This window comes from Vicugna pacos, chromosome 15, assembly GCF_048564905.1.
Source record: "Vicugna pacos chromosome 15, VicPac4, whole genome shotgun sequence".
In the NCBI taxonomy this organism is placed as follows: Eukaryota; Metazoa; Chordata; class Mammalia; order Artiodactyla; family Camelidae; genus Vicugna; species Vicugna pacos.
Window position 1 is genome coordinate 54,970,569 of NC_133001.1, and position 21,074 is coordinate 54,991,642.

Below are 21,074 nucleotides of genomic sequence, written 5' to 3' on the forward strand. Positions count from 1 at the left end.
AAGACTTTGTTCTGGTTATTGTCTGGGGATAGGTGTTCCTTTGATGCATTTTAAGTGTTTTGGCAGGAAAGTTAGGGCTCCACAGCGTTAATGACTAAGCAAACAGAACGGAGGGCAAAATTATGTCAGAAATCTCTGTGTAAGTCAACAAAACGTAGGCCCTTTGTTTAGAAAAACTTAATTCACATACACAATTTCAGAAATATCACAGAAAGTGAGGTTTATTCTTTCCATCCCCAGAACAACTGGGATACCCAGGAAACCAGTGGGACACACCTGGTCTCCATGGTAACCTACCTGTTTCCAGTGACAGGAGAGCTTACTTCCTGCCTCCATGTGGAATCTTACAAAAACCTAAGGACCCAGCTTTCAAAAATAACAATTTCTGAACACGGGTGCCATACTAATTTTTTTTTTTAAAAATATGGTTTCCTCATGGTGAAGATCCCCAAATATTTACCTGATGTGTATGTAATTTTGCTGACAATTATATTTTCTTTCTAACATCATAAATATGGACATCAGACTATAAACATACGATTTTTAAAGAATTTAATCCAGGAAACTATAAGCAGGCACTGAGCCAGTAGCAAAGGCAACCTCTGGCTTCTCACATTTTATAGCAATATTATTTGCCTGGAGAGACAGCCCAGCCCCCAGGCATCCTTCATTTGCTCTGAAATTAATCTTTCATATTAGCCAATTTCTCTGATGGCTGGCTTCGCCTTCATAACTTTCCACTGCTGACTCTATATCCTGGGCTCAGACAGATTAACCCTCTGCAAAATGACAGGGATGACAGCCTAAGAAGCCTCTGGAGGGATGCCACCAAAAACCAGGCACGGCCCTGACCAGGGCTGAGATGGCCCTGCTCACCAGCCAGTAAGCAGGGACAGTCAACCCAGCGTGAGCCCACGATCAACCCAAAGTCAACCCAAGTCGGCCCAACATCAACCCACGGTCCCAAGGCAGGAACAGCACAGGCGGTGGGGAAGGATCACCCCCAGGAATCCTCCAATTCACAGGAGCTGAAGACCAGCAATTTCACTCGGGGGAGTCAGGACGGAAGGGTAGGGACCGTGAAACCAAAAAGTTATTTTCAAAAAGGGAGCTGAAAAACATCAGGCTGATAGACAAACAGGAAGGAGATCATTCCTGGAAGAGGGCCACTGTGCGAACATTTGGTGATGAGAACAGAGAAGGGAAACTCGGGACAGGTGGTGCGAGGACATCAAACCATCTCATCAAAAAACCCAACACCAACATGGCAGGAGCCTCGAAGTCTCCTTCCAGGTCAAGAAGCAAAGTGCACACCCAAATTCAAGCAAGCAAAAAAGGAGAAACACATTCTAGATCGCAAACAAACTCTGATCCTTGCCATGTGGAAATGGTGAATTTCTTGGAAGAGTCAGAATATTTTTCTTTATATCCAAGTTAATAGAATTACTCAGTATTGACTTTAGATGAGACTAACAAATTCTGATAATGTAGTATGATGAACTTGCATTAATTCAAATCATCCCAAGTATGGAATTTGTGGGTTCCAGCCAGTCTGACTATAAAGATAATTTGGTAAGCAAATTAAGAGAATAAACAAGGTTATCAGAGGAATGCATTCTTGGGGTTCCTTTTTAAAACACTTTTTTTCCCCTAATTGCAAAACTAATACATGCCCATTGATGAAAATTTAGAATGTAGAGAAAATATTTTAAAAGCATAAAAGAAATAACACTCAGATCCCATGAGATTCGACTGCTGTTAACAGTCTGGTATATTTCCGCCCCATCTATTTTCTCTGACTTTTTTTCCTCCCAAAAGTAAATGAAATGAAACTGTCTATATGGCTCTACATCTTACTTCCCAGCTCCATATTTAGGAGATGTTTAAACTGCTTATTTTTAACCCCTTTAGCAAATACCTACTAGCTTACTACCACAAATGCTAACTTCAAAGAACGCTTAGTAATTCATTAGAAAGACCAGCTTGAGGTAAAAGCTGGTCAGGAGTTTGCATCGATATATATACTTTTGTCTGAAAAGAATACAGTTATTTATCTTCTACAGTACTCCCTAATTCTGACTTTTCTCTAATTCACAATTAGTCAAAACAAGAAGTTGAGTCCACAGTTTCTTTGATCGTGAGAGGTATAATCTCCTGGAAAGAAAAGAAGTGCACCATCACACAGAAGAGGGTATCGTCCACATCCTAAGCCCTGGTTCTTCTTGCCCGAGTGTCCTCTTAAAGGAATCGTAAATGATTTCTAAGTAAAGCCCTGAATCTAAAGCCTAAGATCTCAGCTCAACTGCCAACCTTCTTCCGTGCTCCCACAGCGAATATCCCACTGAAATCACTCTCCTTCTCAATCTCAGCTTCCTTAAGACACAGCACCATTCCCAGCACAGGAAGTTAGAAGAAGGCATTGAGTGGACAGATGGGTGGGTGAAATACACAGAGTTCATCTCCCTACCTTCAGGACCCCCGGGCCCGACCCCTTCCTTCCAGTCTGTGCTCTACAAGTCTGTTCCTCAGGATTAGCGGTTTCTTCTGAACTGTGATGCCAGCTCTTCAGACGGCCATTGCTAAGGTGTCTGTGTTCCCTGAAGGGCTCATTTTTTGCTGCAGTCAGTTTCACCGTGAGAAGTCTCTCCGCGCTTTACGTTGGATTTACCCTACAACTCAAGTTTATGCTTTTGAGCATTTTTCCTGAGTGGTGGAGTTGAGAGAGAAGAGGTTATCCAGTCCCGTGCTGCACCTGACAAAGGAGGAAACTGAGAACTGGAGAGGGAAAGCCAGGCATTAATGACTTCTGCAAGCCCATAAAGCCAAGATGGCTTCCTGACCACTGTCCTGCAACTGTTTTTTGCCAGGGAGGGGCAGGTAATTAGGTTTATTTACTTATTTTATATATATATGTATTTTTAATGGAGGTACTGGAGATTGAACCCAGGACCTCATGCATGCTAGGCATGCACTCTACCACTGACCTACATCCTGCCCTCTGTCCTGCAACTGCAATGAGTGTGTAAAACACTTGCCATCAGCAACAGCACAGAAAACAGTACTAGAGCCCTGAACTGCCCAATCACACGCTCAGGCTTGCCAAGCAAGCCCCTTAGCTGAGGTGTCACGTTTTAAATAATTCAACTCACCCACCATCCTACAGTTGAAAGAAGAGGACGGTGGTTGGGCCACACATCTGGACATCTATTATGTCCCAGGCATGCAAAGATGCCCACTGCCCTGGGAGAAGTGGACAAGCTTGGTCCCCAACTTGCCAGGTCAGGCCCTGGAGAGCAGCAGCAGCAAAGGGCCTGGAGAACCCAGCTGAGAGCCCAATTTGTCCTCCCTGGAGAGGCGAAGGGGAGCTTAGCAGAACACGTGACACTGGCTCTCTCTTGGGCCTGAACAGACAGGTGGTGAATGGGCCAGGGTTCCCCAGATAGACAGGCAGCTGCAATACAAGAGATGCATACAGCTTCCATCTTATGTAGTCCTCCCTTCTCCGAGGGGGATACATCCCAAGACCCCCAGTGGATGCCTGAAACTGCAGGCAGTACTGAACCTTATTTTGCTTTTTTTCCTGTACACATACCCATGATAAAGCCTAATTTACAAATCAGGCACAGGAAGAGATTAACAACAATCACTCCTAATGAAATAGAACAGTTATAATGAAATGCTGTAATAAGTGTGAGTATGCTCTCTCTATCTCAAAATATTGTACTGTACTCACCCTTCTCCCTTGCAATGATGTGAGATGATACAACTCCCACGTGAGGAGACAGAGTGTGGTGAACAACGCGGGCAGTGTGACGTAGTATTAGGCTACTGCTGACCTTCCAGTGACACATCAGAAGGAGGGGCGTCTGCCTCAGCTCATCCTGGATCACTCACTGCATCATCGAGAAGCTGGTGGCTGGATGTCACGAGCAGATGATGCCAATGCATAAAGGGATCCCGGGGGGACAGAGTGGGACAGCACGCGATTTCATCATGCTTCTCAGGATGGCACCAGATTTAAAACTTACACATGTTTATTTCTAGAATTTTCCATTTAATATTTTTGGACCATGGCTGACCGCAGGTAACTGAAACCATAAAAAGTGGAACCATGGATAAAGGGAGATGACTATAAATATATAGATAGATAAATTTATTACAGGGATTAGCTCACACAATTTTGGAGGCCAAGAAGTCCCACAATCTGCCATGTACAAACTAGAGAACCAAGAAGACCAGTGGTGTAAGTCCCAGTCCACGTCCAAAGGCTTAAGAACCAGGAGCACTGATGTCCAAGGACAGGAGAAGATGGATGTCCCAGCTCAAGAGCTTCTTCCTTCACCTTTTTGCTCTATCTGGGCCCTCACTGGACTGGGTGACACCCACCCACGTTGGTGAGGGTGATCTTCTTTACTCGGTCTACTGAGGACAATAAAATATGCATTTCTACCAGAGACACCCTCATAGATACACCCATACATGATGTTTTAACAGCTACCTCGGCATAAAATTGTCAGGCTGACCCATGAAATTAACCATCACAGGTGGGATGTTTCCAAGAATCTTTCAGATTAGTTATTGTCATGAGGCTACCTTCAGAGTAACATTCCATCACCCACCTGCATTTGGGTTCTCTATGCCTACAACCATCCTGTTGCAACTCCCCCTCAGTGCCCCCAACAGTCGAGGGCATCCCCCGAAAAGAACAGCTAATTCAACAGAAACGGGTCATGTGACGCAGTGGCCCAAAGTTTGGGAAGCAGTGCTGAGACTGAATGACAGTGATGATGATCATGATGACGGCTACAGTGACGGCAGTGATGCTGATGATGCTGACAATAATGGTAACAGTGATGGGTGCTGGTGAGGATAACGACGGTGGTGGTGATGATGATGGTGATGGTGATGATAATGGTGAGAATGAGGATGAAGATGAGGATGATGTGGCTGTACTGGGAAGCCAGCAACTAGTCCCGGACAACACACAGAGGGAAGGAGTCAGAGAAACAGGGAACTCTTTACACAGCTTGAGGGTCCCTGGCCCAGAGAACCTGGAATTCTTTACCTGTGCTATACGTCCCCTCTCCCACCCCACTCCCACCAACAATGGCAAAAATAATACGCCAGCACATAAGCTTTGACTTTACAGCTAGCTCTGAGAACAATCAGCCAGGCCATATTGTTTTTCGGTCAGCTAAGAGCATATCACCAAGAACACAGGCTAATAAAAGCAGCAATTCTTTATACCATCTTTAGAAAGAAAGAAGAAAAAGCAATCCCCAGAGAATAAGAAATGCCAAAGTTCCGGCATAAAGGAAAGCCGTACCTTAGCATCTGTCTGAAGCCTGCTTCTACCTTTATTTACCAGGAAGAAGCATGACACCCAAACAAATCAGAGCAGCCACCGATTGCGCCCCATCTCCCACCCCTGGAAGTGAGCCCGACTGCCCAGGCTGAGTCACCAGGCATGGTATTGGCACCACATGACTGAAGGATTTTTAATAAAGCCTCACTCCTGCTACCGCCGCCCCACGATCCGGCGAGAGCTGAGCGAGGGGGAGAGGGCCCAGTCCCTCGGCTTTTCTGGACACCCACACGGAAATACAGAAAATTGCATGACATTGGTAATGACTGTCTTTAAACCCAAGTGATTGATTTTGAGAGATTCTCTCGTCCCTCTAAAAGTAGATTACAGCACAGCAAAGAGAAAGGACGGGAGTGACAGGGAAGGGTGGGGAGCTCTCATCAATTCTGTTTTCTGGAAACGTCTGTTAACTGCACAGGAAGGAAGCAGAGACCTGAGCATTCTACTGCTGGAGGGAAAACGGCGCTATGATGCACACATACGGCTGCTCAGAACCATCATTCTGCCAACGTTCCCACGAGTCACCCTCAGCCCACGGGCAAGCACGCATCCAAATTCAATAAATGCTTTCCAAGCGCCTGAGGTGGGAGGGGACTGAGAGGTCTGGGCCCCCCTGTGTCCGAGGAAAAACCTGCAGATCTCTTTGTGCAGACCTCCCCCAAGTTCAGGGTCACTGTGGCTGCGTCAGGGAGCCTGAGAGATGCTCTGCGGAAGCGGAAGCTGGGGCATCTGACGTGGCAGCTCCCCAAACTCCAAGTCATGACCCTCACTGGGTCCCTTCCAGGATCCTTAGCGCACACACGTTCACAGGCTCTCATGTCATGTGCCTTGCTAGTATAGTCTGGGTTGAAATATGCGCAACAACGTAAATCTGAAAAGAAATGCTCAGTGGTGGAAGAAACACTGCAGCCGCCTCCATTTCCGCCCACACGTGACCAACCAGACTTAACCGGGTCCTCCACATCCAGGTTTCATGAGACTGAGGGGGCCTGGAACCCCTTTGTGCGCATGCACAAACTCACGCTCAGAAAGCATCACTCAGCCAATAAACAACAGAGCAGAGACCTCCCGGAACCCCAGGCTGCCTGGCCCCAGCCTCGGTCTTTCCTCTGGGAAATTCTACAAAGCAGGTTCTAACAACCATGAACCTTCAGAAAGATACAAGATGCTCTCACTGTCCACTGAGAAAGTTCTCTGCATCCATGGGAGAGAGCCTATTCATGACCTAGTGGTCTGCACACTGGTTGGACCCAGACCAACCGGTACACACTAGGTATACAATTTCCAAGTCTCAGGTGGCATGCTTGTAAAATGAGTTCTCCTCTTCTGTTCTTTCCTCAAAGAACAAAAATGACGCAAGAGGCTTCGGAAACACACGACGCCTAGAAGTGCACTCACCCCCTCCCTCCCTCAGGGCCTTCATCTATTTGCCTCTCTGCAGGTCATACGCTTAAATGGTTGCTCCTACCTGGTCAGCTGTGAGCCAGGTACAGGGGCAAATGAAGCTGTATCGTGAACCACTCATGCCCCAAAAAGGGGGGCCTGCTTGGGGGCCAACGGCAGGAAAAGTCACAGAGGGGCACATCCTTACAGTCAAATAGTGGTGGAAGAGAAAGCCACTTGGTTTACTTCTTGGTTCCTCTACTTTCTGTCCATAGCTTTCGGCTACTTATTTGGCTCTGGGCATCTGCGACATTTTCATTTAAAAAGATGGCTTTGATCCCATGTGCCTCATGTGTTCCCGCTGAAACGAGATTCGGAGCGAGGCCTCACAACACAATTACAGAACCTGTACTTGAAATTCCAACATTTGACTGGATACTCAGGAGCTCACCAGAGAAACACGAGGGAGGCAACTTTAGTTAGTGCAGCCAGTGTGCTCCGGGTGTATCCCAGGTGCTGCGAGAGGCCAGTAAGGCCTGTGGGCTGTGTCAGAGCTCGCCGCACACACGCACAAACGCACACACACGCACACACGCACTAGCACTGGCTACTTCCTCAGCCCGAGGGGCAACAGGGAGTGACAGTTACGCGAGCTTCCCAGCAAGGGGATAAACCGCTCTAAAGCGGGACTGCAGTGACGGCTGCGCAACTCTGTAAGCTTACTGAAAAGTATCGAGCAGTACACTTTAAATGGGTACACTTTATGATATGTAAATTATACCACAATAAAGCTGTTAGTTAAAAAGTTTTTTTACAGATTGAGTAGTTTAGTGAATTAAGTCTGGGTGGGAGAGCAGACAGACGCTGTGCCCACCGGCCTGGTCTCACCCTCCAGCCGCTCCACGCCCCCGCCTCCCTCCAGAGGCCCGCAGCCCCTCCCAGGCCGGCTTAGAAGCTTAGACATGCTTCTCCTGGAGGCCAGCTCTAGCCCAGGGGGCTCTAGCCCAGGGTGAAAGCTGCCCTCCTGGGCAGGTGTCAACTTGTTTGATGGTTTCCCCACCACCAGCCCAAGACCAAGCTCGAGGGGGCGGGGATGAAGCCTGTGTCCAGCATTAAGGGCCCAGCTTGGAGCAAGGCCACAGCAGGTGTTCCAGAAGAACTTACTGAGGAAGAGAATGAACCAGCGGGTGGCGGGGGTGGAAAGGGAGATGACGAAATCTGTTTTAAACACTGACCTGACAACAGGATGACAGCAGAGAAGGAACTGGAAGCCAAGCTCTAGGCTAAGGGATGGGGCTTTGCTGGGCGTCGGGAAGAGGTGGCGTGGAGATAAGGAGGAATACCAGGGCCACAGAGGACTGATGGAGAAAGAAGGAGGAAGGGCCAGAAACCCTGTGAGGTGGAGGGGGCTCTCTGGGCTCTGCTTTGATGTGTAGTGATGCGGAGCCCACACAACGAACTGCACTGGGTCTGAGCTGTGGGAGAGCCACTGCCGTCACACAGACGTGAGAGCAGGTGCCTGACCAAGGGGAGGTCTCCCTTGCTGAAGGGGACACAGAGCAAGGGAAGACTTCGGCTAGGGCAACAGGGTATTCTGGCAATCGGTGAGGACTTCTGAGAGGGGAATTACACACCTTCAAAAGCTTTTTTCCTGTCTTCAGGATCATGGCTGCTTTATCCAAGGAATAAGAATTGAACAATCCTGAATGTTTCTTAGCCAAGGGTCAGAGATCCATCACTAGGTCCTCCAAGAAGACTTCTCATCTAATGAGGCAGATGGGGCTGATGCCGGAACCCCCACCCCAGTCTCCTGGCTTCCTGCCAATCTGGGCTGTACATCAAACTCTAAAAAGAAACAAACACCCAGAAAACACAGCCGCTGGATTAGCAAACGCAGGGGGTGCACTGGGCTTACTGAAAAAAAAAAAAAAAAAGAAACGGTAAAAGAAAGCATCTTTGCTGCCCTGATGCAGGCAGGGGAAGGCGCCTGAGGTCTCTCAGAAAGTGTCTTTAGTTAATCACGCCTCATAAACACAAAGATATGCAGACCTGCCTCTAACATTCAATTTTACTTGAAACAACATGACCAAGATAGGGCTCTCTTAAAGGATTTACTGTGCTTTTCAGGAGATTTTTTTTAATTCTCTAGACTTGCACCTTGCTCAGTGCCTAAGAAGTGTTCCACTTGACAAACTGTATTGATTACCTGAAGTTACATTAAACCCACACCATTATATTCCAGCGGATTGTTTTTTTCGGTAGAAAGTGATTTGAAACATCCTTTTCTGTGGGGCAAGTGGCATCAAGAGCCCCGAAGCCCGCTCTGCTATCTCCATATACAGTTACTCTCCGCCATCCCTTAATTAGAAATTCAACTCAAAGGGAAGAGGACAAGAGTGAGAAGCAGAGATGCACAGCCTTGCGTGTGGGCATGAACACGTGGAAGAAACCCAGTGAGAATGTGGGAGAATGGTAAGCATCAGAGCAGAGCATAATTAGAGTCTACAAGTGCCCTCTACCCCAAGCACAATGACATCAGGGCTGACAAACTAGCAAAATACACATAATCCCCCATCAAGCCTGGGCTGGCAACTCATACGTTGGAAGCATTATCTCAAGCAAACAAGCATGGTTTAGGGCTTGCTGGAGTGCTAAATTCTCACACAAACCCAATCCCCAACCTAGATAAAATTTCAGCTGCCAAGGAGCTTACTTTTTGGTGCCAAAAAATTCTGGGGCTCCTTATTACTATCCTGGATGATCAGACCTTGGCACGTCACCACTTACAAGTGGCAACGCATGGTCTTAGAATTAAGTTTTGGGGGGAAGGCCTGTTGAGTTATAGGAGACAGACTACCTCGATGCACAAACACCCACCTTGGTATTTTATGTGAATGGTGACCCTTGGAACTGTGCATGCGGATTCCTGACGGAAGGAGGTGTGAGCCCCGGATGATGGCACTACCTCTTCCCCAGATGACACTCCACAGCAGCTCTAGGTAGAAATGGGGCTTGGTGAGTACGAGGCCCAGACTGGGGAGTGTGGGCCAAGGAGAGCCCACTCCTCGCTCATCTGTCGCTTGTATCCCTAATTCTGCACAGCCCTGTGGCCAGAAAGGGACATGAGGATAAATTCTAGAGGAATTTGTCCAAGCTTTTTATTTCTCTTAGGGTCTCTCTTTCTCGAAGGGCTCGCTGGAAATGAATGGGTTAGTGGCTACAGTTGGGGCAAATCTCTGTTCTCCTGGGATTTTGACTTATTCTTATTCTTGGCATCTGATTCCCAAAGCCAAGTTTCCCAAGTTACTGTCGAACGTTGACGTCTATTTTCCACGTTACAAAATCAGAACCCAAAGGGAGCAGGCAACGCTGGAATGTGGCATCACGTCCCATGGCAAGCGGGAGGCAGAGCCCCTGGCCCTTCCCTCTGGCACATTATCCAATAAAACCTCAAGAGTTTGGTAATTACAGACGCTTTCAAAAGTGAAACATAAATCGATCTTGGGCCGAAACATTGGTTTCCTTGAGACAAAGGGCTGATTTTAACTAGGGGGATAAAACAGCTTTTGGTCTGTCTTCTCAGCAGAGAAAGCCAGACTGATTTTTTTTTAATATCATTATTGAATCTGATTACGGGGAAGAGAATAGGATTCAGATCAAAAGCCTTTATTCCTCTGGGATATAAAATCATTTTATGAAACAGGAAAAGCAGGTTGCATTCTAAATGTGCCCCTGACACCAAATCAGGATGACAACTTAGCTTATTCGGTTCCCCTGCCATCACTGTTGAGATCTCAGGGCTTTGGTCCTGGCTGAAGACAAACCAAAGGATCCAAACCAGAGGTTTCTCTGCTCCTGTGTCATCAAAGCCTGCACAGGATTCCAGCTTCCTTGAGAATACCCACCTGGAACACCTCATACTTGGAAAGGCACCCCAGACCCAGACGCAGCCCCGCAATGTTCCTAACATCCCTGTCCATTCCATGCCAGAGCTTCATTTTGAGAACCTCATGTACCATGAGGTCAGCTGCTCCCTTGGTGAAGGTTCCCCTCACCCCCCCCACCCCGCCCCAGCCCCCACACCCCAGCCCCGGAAATGGGAAGAGTCCCAAGAGGAAGAAATCAGCGAGGGAGGGAAGGAATCACTAGCTGTGGCAGACGGCAGCAGGGCAGCCCTGGCCAGCTGGCCCTGCTGGGTCTGAGCAAGCGCTATGGTGCAGCTGGCAGGAACTCTGCCTGAGAGTGAATCGTGGTTAGAGCTGTGTGCACATTCACTGCAGTTCAATGAGTAGTAGGTTTGAAATTAAATATTTTAAAAATTAAGGTGTGGGACTAGTCTCCTGCTGTAAGGCTAATCAAGGGGGTGGAGGATGACTGTGGAGGCGGGGGTCGGAGGGGAGGGTGTTCAATCTCAAGGCCCAAGGCAGGACGTGCTATCCTAGCAAACATGCTCCTAGCGGGTAATCGGTGGTGGCCGTGAAGAAAAGGGGGCAGCCTTCAGCGTGACCAGGTCCGGCGGGGTGCCCTGGGAGCCCGGGGTTCGTCTCTGTGGGGAGTGTCACTTTCACACCGTGGCTCTCAGCAGAGCTGCACACCCCGGGGACTAGGCACTTGTTGAACAAAAGGGCTCCCGCCTCTCGCAGCCTCTGCCTTCGGCCAGGAGAGGGACCCTGGCTCGGGCACGGGAGCCTTCAGGGCTGGAGCAGGGCCGGCGCCCCGCGCTGCGCGCTCCTACACATTCGTGGCGGCGCCGCCCGGGAGGTGCCGCGGAGAGGAGACGCACTCGGCAGCCTAAACTTTCTCGAATCTCGGTGCTTCGCGGTTAAGTTAGGGCGGTGAGAGAAACACAAAACACGCGCGAGGGGCGAGGGTGTGGTGTGGTGTGGCGCAAGAGTTCCGCCCACGATAAAGGAAAAAAAAATTTTTAAAAACAAAGACGCTAATCCAATTAACATAACACCTACTATGCGCCAGGCACTGGGCCCAGAGCTATCTTTAGTGGTTCTCATTTTTAACTGTCACGACAGACCCCGAGGGAGGAACTGTCCCCATCTGATAGAGAGGAAAACCGCGGCCCGGGAAGGTGGCGTGTCAGGTCCAGGTCGCAGTGCGGGTCACGGCGATGCCAAGGCTCCTAACTCCGCAGCAGGGCTCTGTCTGTCGCCCCTCGGCCTGGGGAAGAGGGAGCAGATGGCTGCCGCGCGGGCCCCCTCCCCTGGCCAGAGCGCACAGGAGACTCACTTGGGCCGCACTGACCTGTCTCCCGGAGGGGCTACCCCGAGCTGCCCCCGAAACCCGAGCTAGCCCTCTCGGATCCCAGCTGTCCTCCCAGGCTCTGGAGCTCCGCACTGCGCCGGCCGGCTGGGACATGGGGCTCCGCGCTCAGGGCTGGACCGCCCACGCCCACCCTGCCACCCGCACCCCACGCAGAGCCGTTCACACACAACACCCTCCCCTTATCAGTCCCCACCAGTAATTGCGCCCCGACACACAATTCCACAAACGCAACCCAAAATGTGTACATTCAACTGCACACACGGATCCCCACGAGGACACGCCATTCCAGAGACATACCACGTACTCGGTCACTCACAACTCCATCGCGCAGGGAAACACAGTAACCCCCTCAACACACACGCACATACACACGCAGAGAGCCCGATCGCAGCGCACGCCGGTGCACAAGCCCAGTAGCCCGCCCCTTCCCTACCTGCTCCGGAGCAGGACGCGATCCGCCGGCTCCCCGAGCCCAAGTTCCGCGCCGCCGGCGCTGGGGCGAGCGCGGGCCGCTGCCAGGGACTAGCGCGTCGAGTCCGGGAAGGGTGGCTAGGAGCGCGGGCCTCCGTGCGCCCGCAGCCGCCGCGCCGGCCCTGTGCTCATCGCCTCCCAGAAAGACAAAAGGAAGCCGTCAGTGAGGGAGGGAGCGAGGTGGAGGCGCCCGCCTGTCCGCTGGTCCGCCAGTCCGCCGCCTGCAGTCGCCGCGGCCCGCCTGCCAGCCGGGGGAAGGAAGGGACGCGAAGGCGGGGCCCGGAGGCGGGGACTGGAGGCGGGGTGCACCGCCGGGGCGGGCGCTTACATTTCCTGTGGACCCGCCCCCGCGTCGACCACGCCCCCAAATTTAGCTCCGCCTGTAGACCCCCGCTCCGGCCACGCCCCCATCCCTAACCACGCCCCTTTCTGGCTCTCACCGCGCCCGGCATCTGCAGTTTCCACCCTGGCTCCTGGCTCCTCTCTCGCGCCTCTCCGCCCAGCGGAGGCCTAGACCCGGTCCCTGCCCCGAGGGGATTTCGGGGCAGGGGCGGCGCCAAGCACCAACGGTTCCGCCTCTTCTAACCTTTGGCCTCTGGTCTGAGGGTGTGGGAGAGGCCTGGAGGCGGTGCCCGGGAAGGTCCGGCCCCGCACCCTCTTCCCCGCCTCCCGAGTCCTCTGCAGGAAGTGCAGCCCGGGTGGCCCAGAAGAGGAAGAGGCCGGAGTCGCCCCAGGCCGCCTGCTAAGCCCCTCTGATGTCTGTACGGCCCGTCCCATGAGCAGATCTCACCAGCCTTCCTGCACCTCGTTCAGGAGAGGAGCCCGGGCCGAAAGGAGGGCGGCTTGGGTTCCACCTCTGGTGGCTCTTTCTAACTCTAGGCCATTTTGACAAATCCCTTAGCCTCTCTTGGCCTCAGTTTCCCCACCTGTATAATGGATGGGAGGAGGAACGGGCTTCTTTGGGCCCTTCCCTCCATAACGTGCCGTGGGAGTTTAGTCTCTGCTGAGGAAGGGACTTTGTTGACATCTCAGTCCCTGGGAACCGTGTCCTGGGTCTCAGCGGGAGGCGGGCCAGTGTATCCTGCCGACTTCTTTCAGTCCCCCTGTGATGGCACTTGCATGGGCAGCTAGCAGACAAGACTCGGTCTGTGCTTCCCAGGGCCCCTGCCAGCAGCCCCAGAAAATCTGGGTCCTAGAAGAGCAAATATGTACACACCCCCACCACTACCATCACCACCCACCCCAAACATCCCCTAAGAAAGGTAACCACAGAAACAGCCATAAATGTGGAGCTGGGCGTTAGTGTTAGGCTGCGACAAACTGTCTTTCTAGCGTCTCCAGGGGAAAACTCAAATCCTCCATCAAATCCTCCTCCACAAAAGCAGTGAGTGAACTCCCACTACACAGGATGCTGCAGAGAGAATGGAGGTGGGCGGCTTTGGGGGGAGTTGGCTGGGGGCTGGCAGGCAAGGTGGTCTGAGCCCAGACCCCTCCCTCAGGCAAGTGACAAAACTAAACCCAGAAGGAGTTAGTCTCCTCGGCAGCCCTGCATCAAGTGTTAAATGTTCCAATGACTGTGAGCAAGACAGGACCGGGTTGGTGTGATGTCATATGGACCAGCTCTGGTACCCAGGGGTTCCATCTTTCCTTCTCAGCAGAGACAGTAGCCAAGGTCATTACACAGGCATCTGGTAGCATTTCCATGTAGAGGGTTGTGGTACAGGTGAGGTGCCCTCAGTCAGAAGCCCAGCCCAGGCCTATCAGCCTGGGTTAGTCAGGGCAGATTATGGTCTGCTGTGGTCACACTTAACAATCCCACTCTGCACTCAGGGTGCAGTTCAATGCAGGTCGGAGGGTATAGGGAGGACTCCGTACAGGCATTCAGGAACCCCAGCCTCTTCCACCTAGAGATTCCACCACCCTCCTTTCAGGGCCTCTGAAGCTTCCACTGCCCACCCCACCCCCACTACCAGCCAGAAAGGAGAGAGGAAGGGAGCGCCAGCTGGGGGTCTCAGGGGTCCTAGGAGCCAGGGCAGCGTGAGACACACATCACATCCGCCACATTCACTGACCAGCATATAGCCCCAGGGTCCCACCTGAATGCAAGGGGTCTGGGAATTAGTCTTCCTGTGTGCTCAGGAGAAAACAGTCACTTTGGTAAGCTCATGGCAAAGTCTCTGCTACAAAATCAGAATATTTCTCTGAAGCTCTGTCACAGGGCCACAGATATCCACAAAAGCACAAGAGTCACTGTCACCAAGGGCTGAGCTATGACCAGCCATGTTCACATGGAAAACCGGCTCAGAAGAGGCTCACAGAGCAGGTGACAATCTTGCTAAGCCTGGAAAGATAAGGAGGAGGGGACAGACACTGGGGAGAGGCGGAGTGGAGGACTGGAAAGCCTGGGAAAGCACAAAAGCCAAGGGGGCGGGTCCCCCGGCCCCACCTCTCCTGTGGACCTCCTGCCTTTGCCTGGGCTCTTCTCTCACCCAGCATCGCTTCCCCTGTCTGCCCACCAATCTGGAACCTTCCTGTCCCTCCAGGCTCAGTTCAGCTCCTGCTGGCCCTCCATCCCTCAGCTCAGGTAGACTTCTTCCATCTCTGAACTTCTAAGGAAGGCGTGTTCTCCCTGAGGTGAGATACAACCTGGAACCTTCCTTTCTGTGTCTGCTGCTCCCTCAGTACTCCTTATGCAGCTTAGTGGGGGGAGAGCACATAGGAGTCACTCAACAAATACTTGCGGATTTAATAAACTCAAGCATGTAACGTAAGAAAGCAAATCTAGGGTAAGGTGTGACATTAGTGTCCTGGAGCTGCCGTAACAAAATGCCACAAACTGGGGTGCTTAAAAGACAGATATTTATTGTCTCAGAGTTCTGGACGCTGAGTGTCCAAGATCAAGGTGTCAGCAGAGCTGGTTCTTTCTGAGGGCTAAGAGGGAGAATCTGATTCAGGCTGCTCCCCCAACTTCTGTAGCCTTGGCGGTTTCTTGGCTTTTAGGTGGCTGTCTTCTCCCTGTATCTTCACCTCATCTTCCCTCTGTGTGTATCTGTCTCTGTGTCCAAATTTTCCCTTTTTATAAGGATACCAGTCACATTGGATTAGAGCTCATCCTAATAAATCCCCCCCTATGGGGGAACAATTCAACACCTCACAGGTGCCATACAGTTTGCCTTCCATATGATGGCCGTAAACACTTAAAGGCAGGAATGACTGATTATTCTTGATAATATCTGACTTAGTTTTATGATGTTTTTGAAACACTTTTACATATGTTATTGCTAACATTCTTGAGATTATTTCCACATTTTACAGATGAGGACACCTCTGCTTAAAGAAATGCAACGTCCAAGTTTGCACAATAGAATCAGTGACAGCCAGGTTTAAAGCCAGACTCAATGTCACTATGCTGGGTCCACACAGGCACTGGAAAAAATACTGCTTAAAAAGACAAACAAACAAACAAACAATGATTTGTAGTATTGTGATGAACTTGAGTGAGTACCCTACTAGGGAGGTCCTTCAAAGAAATGAGGTTCTGCCTCACAAACTTCTGCTCTTGAATGTTTGAGGAAGTGGAGGCCAGTTTGTCTCCACGTCCTCTTTAGTTCTCTCACTGTTTTATTTGCAATTACAGTGTGGCTGCCAGGAATAGAATGGGCGATGCTCCCTTAGACCCGAGATGGATCCTCAGGCTGCCCGCCCTCCTCCTGACCCCAGAAGCTCAAGGCCGAGGAAACAAGCGAAAAACTCACTGACAGCACCAGCAATAAGAATCACTGGCTCCTGCTCCTGGCAGTAGATGATCAGGGGTGGGGACAGTGAATTACTAGGCCATCTTGCTTATCCCTGAGGTCCAGAGTGTTTGTGACGGCCCCTGAAGCAGAGGCTGTCACCCAGAGAATGTGACTCAGGGCACATTCTGATGGATTCCCCTTTCCCCTGCATCCTTACAAGCTCCAGGGGATCAAGACAAACTAGAGTGTCCCTCCTCCTAGAGAAACCGCCCTGCTATGGACTGAATTGTTCCCTGAGCAGTGCATTGCCCTCTGCCCCCTGCTCCCTGACCCCTCTGCAAGCCTGGCTTCCAGGGAGCAGGGTGAGGGTGTGGCAGGGATCCTGGCTGCCGGTGAGGGCTCAGGAGCCCGGCGCCTCGCCCATCATCACCAAAGCTTCCCGCTCTGAGGTGCAGAGGAAATTGGGCAGGATTCCAGGTCAGGCAGACCTGGAGGCAACTTCCAGCTCCTGCAGTCACTCACATCAGGACTGTGGAGAGGTCCCTGAAACTCACTGTACCTCTTAACCTACTTCATGGGGTGGTGGAGATGCTTAACTGAGCAACACTGGGTGTTCTCAAAAAAAAAATTAAGTTTTCCCTCATTCACTCCTCCCTCTTCCTTCTCTCTCCTTTAGCAAGCCTAGAACATTCTCTTCAGCAACACTACCAGACCCCTAATCCAGGGTTCTAATTTCCTAATCTGTAAAGTGTGGATATTAATATCTCCCTTGGACTAAAAGAGGCCATGTATGTACAGGGCCCATAGTATGGGAGAGACTCAGTAAAAGGTCAGTATGTCACCTTCATCGGCCTCCTCCACATCATGGGAGGCTGGCTGACTCAGTACCAACAGAGAAAGAAACCCACCCCGGTGAGTCTGCCAGGAGACCTGGGTTCCAGTCCTGGCTCTGACATATTTTAGCTGTGCCACCTGATCGAGACACCTGCCCTCTCTGAGCTCCTTTCCTCACAGGTGCTCTGCCCTCAAGTGGTTGCAGGGAGAGGGGGTCAAATGCCCCAGAAAATAGGAAATGGCTTTGTTCCCTGTTGCCATGCAGGCTGGGGACTTTGGAGTGTTGATCTTGAAGCCGTTGCTCCACAAGGAGAGGTGGGAGGTTTGCACCAGGGCCCCCAGGGCAGATGCTCGTCATTGGTTTGCAGAGCGGAATGGAAGAGGGCTGTATCCGTGCGCTAGATGACCCACGGATAACGGGGTTACCCCGTGCTGGAGGGGGCACCAGGGCAGCAGCCACTGGTAAGGCCGAAGCCCCAGCCCAGGGCTCTGCCCACCCGGCCTAACACCTTTCCCATGTCAGTGAAGGATGCGGGAGCAGCCCAGAGTCTGTTTGGCTGCATAGCGCTCCCTAGAAAGCACAAAACCCAAAGCCAAACAAACAGCGGCTTGGACCTCTGTTTCAAACCAGTTCGAACCAGAAAAGGCTGCTTGCTTTTCCAGCTCGGCTCCCAGTGGATTTTTTACTGGGAAATAGAGTTCCTGGTGCCTGGGAAATTGGTACATGCCCTGAGCAGGACGATCTGCGAGTGTCTGCCTGAAACAGTTCGACAACTAACCTAGGGTGGAATGACACCCCCGCAGCCCGGCGCGTCTCTCATTTCTTCTTCCCCCCCAACACTGTCCAAATTCCAACAAAAAGAAAGCACAACCCACATATGTAGGCACATTTTTAAAAGTAAAGTGGCACAGATGAAATTAATCTTAATGATACATTTTCTTTAATCCAATCTATAGAAAATATTACTTCAACCTGTAATCAATCTAAAAATTATGAATGACATATTTTGCGTTCTTTTTTTTACACTAAGTCTTTGAAATTCAGTGTGTGTTCTATACTTAACAGTACATCTCAGTTTGGACTGGCTGCAATTCAAGTGCAGTGTGTGGCTGGTGGTTATCATGTGGATGGTACAGATATAGACCAGTGGATGCCAAACGTTAATGCACATCAGAATCCCGAAAAGAGTTTGTAGAAACATAGACTGCCAGGTCCCACCCCACAGAGATTCTGATTCACAAAGGGGTGTTACCTGAGAATTTGCATTTCCCTCTCTTGTTTTGAGTTTTTTGTCTGTTTAATGGAGGTATTGGGGATTGAACTCAGGCCCATGAGCATGCTAAGCATGTGCTCTACCTCTGAGCAACTTCTTTCCCCCAGAATTTGCATCTCTAACTGGAGACCACACTTTGAAAACCACTGGCCTAGACACTCCTCTGAGGCAACCAGGAAATGTGCTTTCTAATTTACATCTGGGAACTATGTCATTACCTCAAAGCTGCAGTAATCAAGACAGTGTGGTACTGGCGTAAGGATAGATACATAGACTAATGGAATAAAATCGGAAGTCCAGAAATAAACCCTCACATTTATGGTTTTGGACAAGGGTGCTGTGAAAATTCAATGGGAGAAAGATGTGTCTTTTTGACAAGTGGTGCTGGAACAACTGGACAGTCACTTATAAAAGAATGAAGTTGGGCCCCTACCTCACACCATTTACAAAAAGTTAACTCAAAATGGATCAAAGGCCTAAATGTAAGAGCTAAAACTATAAAACTCTCAGAAGGAACCATAAGCATAAATCTTTTTGACTATGGATCAGGCAATGGTTTCTTAGATATGACATCAAAACACAAGCAACCAAGGAAAAAGTCGACTAGTCAGACTGCATCAAAACTAAAAACGTTTGTACTTCAAAGGACACTGTCAAGAACATGAAAAGACAACTCACATATGGAACAAACTATTTGCGAATGAAATATCTGATAAGGAACATCTACTTAGGATACATAAAGAACTCTTAGAACTCAACGATAAAAAGGCAACCCAATTTAAAAATGGAAAAGGTCTTGAGTAGACATTTCTCCAAAGAAAATATACACATGGCCAATAAGCACACACCAAGAAAAGATGATCAGCAGTATTAGTCATCAGGGGATTACAAATCAAAACCTCAGTAGGATTACTCCACACCCACTAGCGTTGCTATAATAAAAAAGATGGACAATAACAGTATTGCTGGGAATGTGGATCTGTCCACTGCAGGGAGGAATATAAAACTACTGTGATGGCTATGGAGAAGACTTGGCAGTTCTTCAAAGAGTTAAAAATAGAGTTACCATATGACCTGGAAATTCTACTCCCAGGTATATGCCTGAGAGAATTGACGATAGGTGTCTCCCTCAAAACTTGTGCAGGAATGTTGACAGTAGCACCGTGCTTAACAGCTACAAAGTAGAAACAACTCCAAAGTCCATCTGCTGAGGAACAGAGAAACAAAATCTGGTCTGTCCATACAATGGAACATTATTCATCCCTAAAAAGAGATGAAGTGCTTCTACATGTGACAGCATATTGAACCTTGAAAACATCTCACCGAGTGAAAGAAGCTGTATGAAATGTACAGAATAAACGAATCCATAGAGGCTGACAGTAGATTGGTGGTTGACAGAGTCTGGGAATTGAGGAAAATAGAAGGAGAGAGACTGCTAGTGGGGAGGGCGTTTCTTTTCAGAATTAGATAGAGATGATGGTTGTGCAGCCTTGTGAACAGCCACTGATTGTACACTTGAAAAATAAATCGATGAACCTTTAAAAACCAGAGAGGAAGCTATCTGCCCCCAAGTCGTATAGGTAATAACACCAGATTGGGAGCTGGGCCCTGGATTAGACTCCTATGAAAGATTTTTTTCTCCCCAGCCTCTCCTGATTTGTGGGACTACACTTTTTTTTTTTTAGTATTGCAAGAACAAGACATTAAAAGAAACTTGAGAGGGCAAAATCCTTTTATAGCGCGAAAAAGGAGTTTCACAGAAGAAAGAATCCAGGTGGCCAACGAACATGAAAGATGTTCACCTCATCGGCAGATGAGACAAAATAAAACAACCACAAGGGAGTTTTTCCTCCTCACCAGCACAAGTAATGAAGAGGATGTGGGTAAATAAGGGGGACCCACATATACAGAGGGAAGGGGGGAGTAAATTGAAATAATCACTTTGGAGGACAATTTGGCGATATCTAATACAGATGAGGAAGTGAATATTCTTTAGCCCAACAATTGCACCCTCACCCCAGTTATTACCCCAAGAAAACCTCTGTGCAGAAGCCAAAAAGCCACGTGCAAGACATCACTGCAGCATAAGCGTGAAAATTGAAAGCAGCCTCAATGTACAGCATTCAAGAAAGGTGTAAATAAATCAAGTTCTATTCATACAATGGACTCCTATAAACAGCAGTTAAAATAAGTAACTAACCTACTGGATAGCACAGGGAACCATATTCAATTTCTTGTAATAACGTATAATGGAAAAGAATCTAAAAAAGAATGTATAATTGCTGTACACCTGAAACTAACACCATAAATCAAATACTCTTCAATAAAAACTTTTTTTAAAAAATCAAGTTAACTGTATATATCTAGATATATTCCAATCCAAGAGCATAGGATATGTTTCCGTTTCTTTAAGTCAGCTTTAATTTCCTTAGTCAGCCTTTTGTAGTTCTCTGTGTATAAGTCTTTCACCTCCTTGGTCAGATTTATTTCTAACTATTTTATTGTTTTGGATGTGATTTTTAAAGAGATTGTTTCTTTACTCTCTTTTTCTGATATTTCATTGTTAGTGTAAAGAAATGCAACTGATTTCTGTATATTAATCGTGTATCCTGCTACCTTGCTGAATTATTTTAGCAACTCTAGTTTTGTGTGGAGTTTTTAGGGTTTTCTATGTATAGTATCATGTCATCTGCATATAGTGACAATTTTACCTTTTCTCTTCCAATTTGGATC

The 21,074-nt window shown here is 49.2% G+C and overlaps 1 protein-coding gene across 2 annotated transcripts in view; it reads right to left on the reverse strand.

Moving 5' to 3' along the window:
- HPCAL1 (hippocalcin like 1) overlaps positions 1–12,824 on the reverse strand; it is a 96,584-nt gene extending 83,760 nt beyond the window's left edge. Inside the window, exon 1 of one of the 2 annotated variants that reach the window (XM_072938212.1) lies at positions 12,459–12,824. The gene's annotated coding sequence lies outside the window, so the exon portion shown is untranslated. The remainder of the gene's footprint in view (positions 1–12,458) is intronic. The other variant, XM_006197106.4, reaches the window with a different exon arrangement.
- Between the last annotated feature and the right edge of the window lie 8,250 nt (positions 12,825–21,074).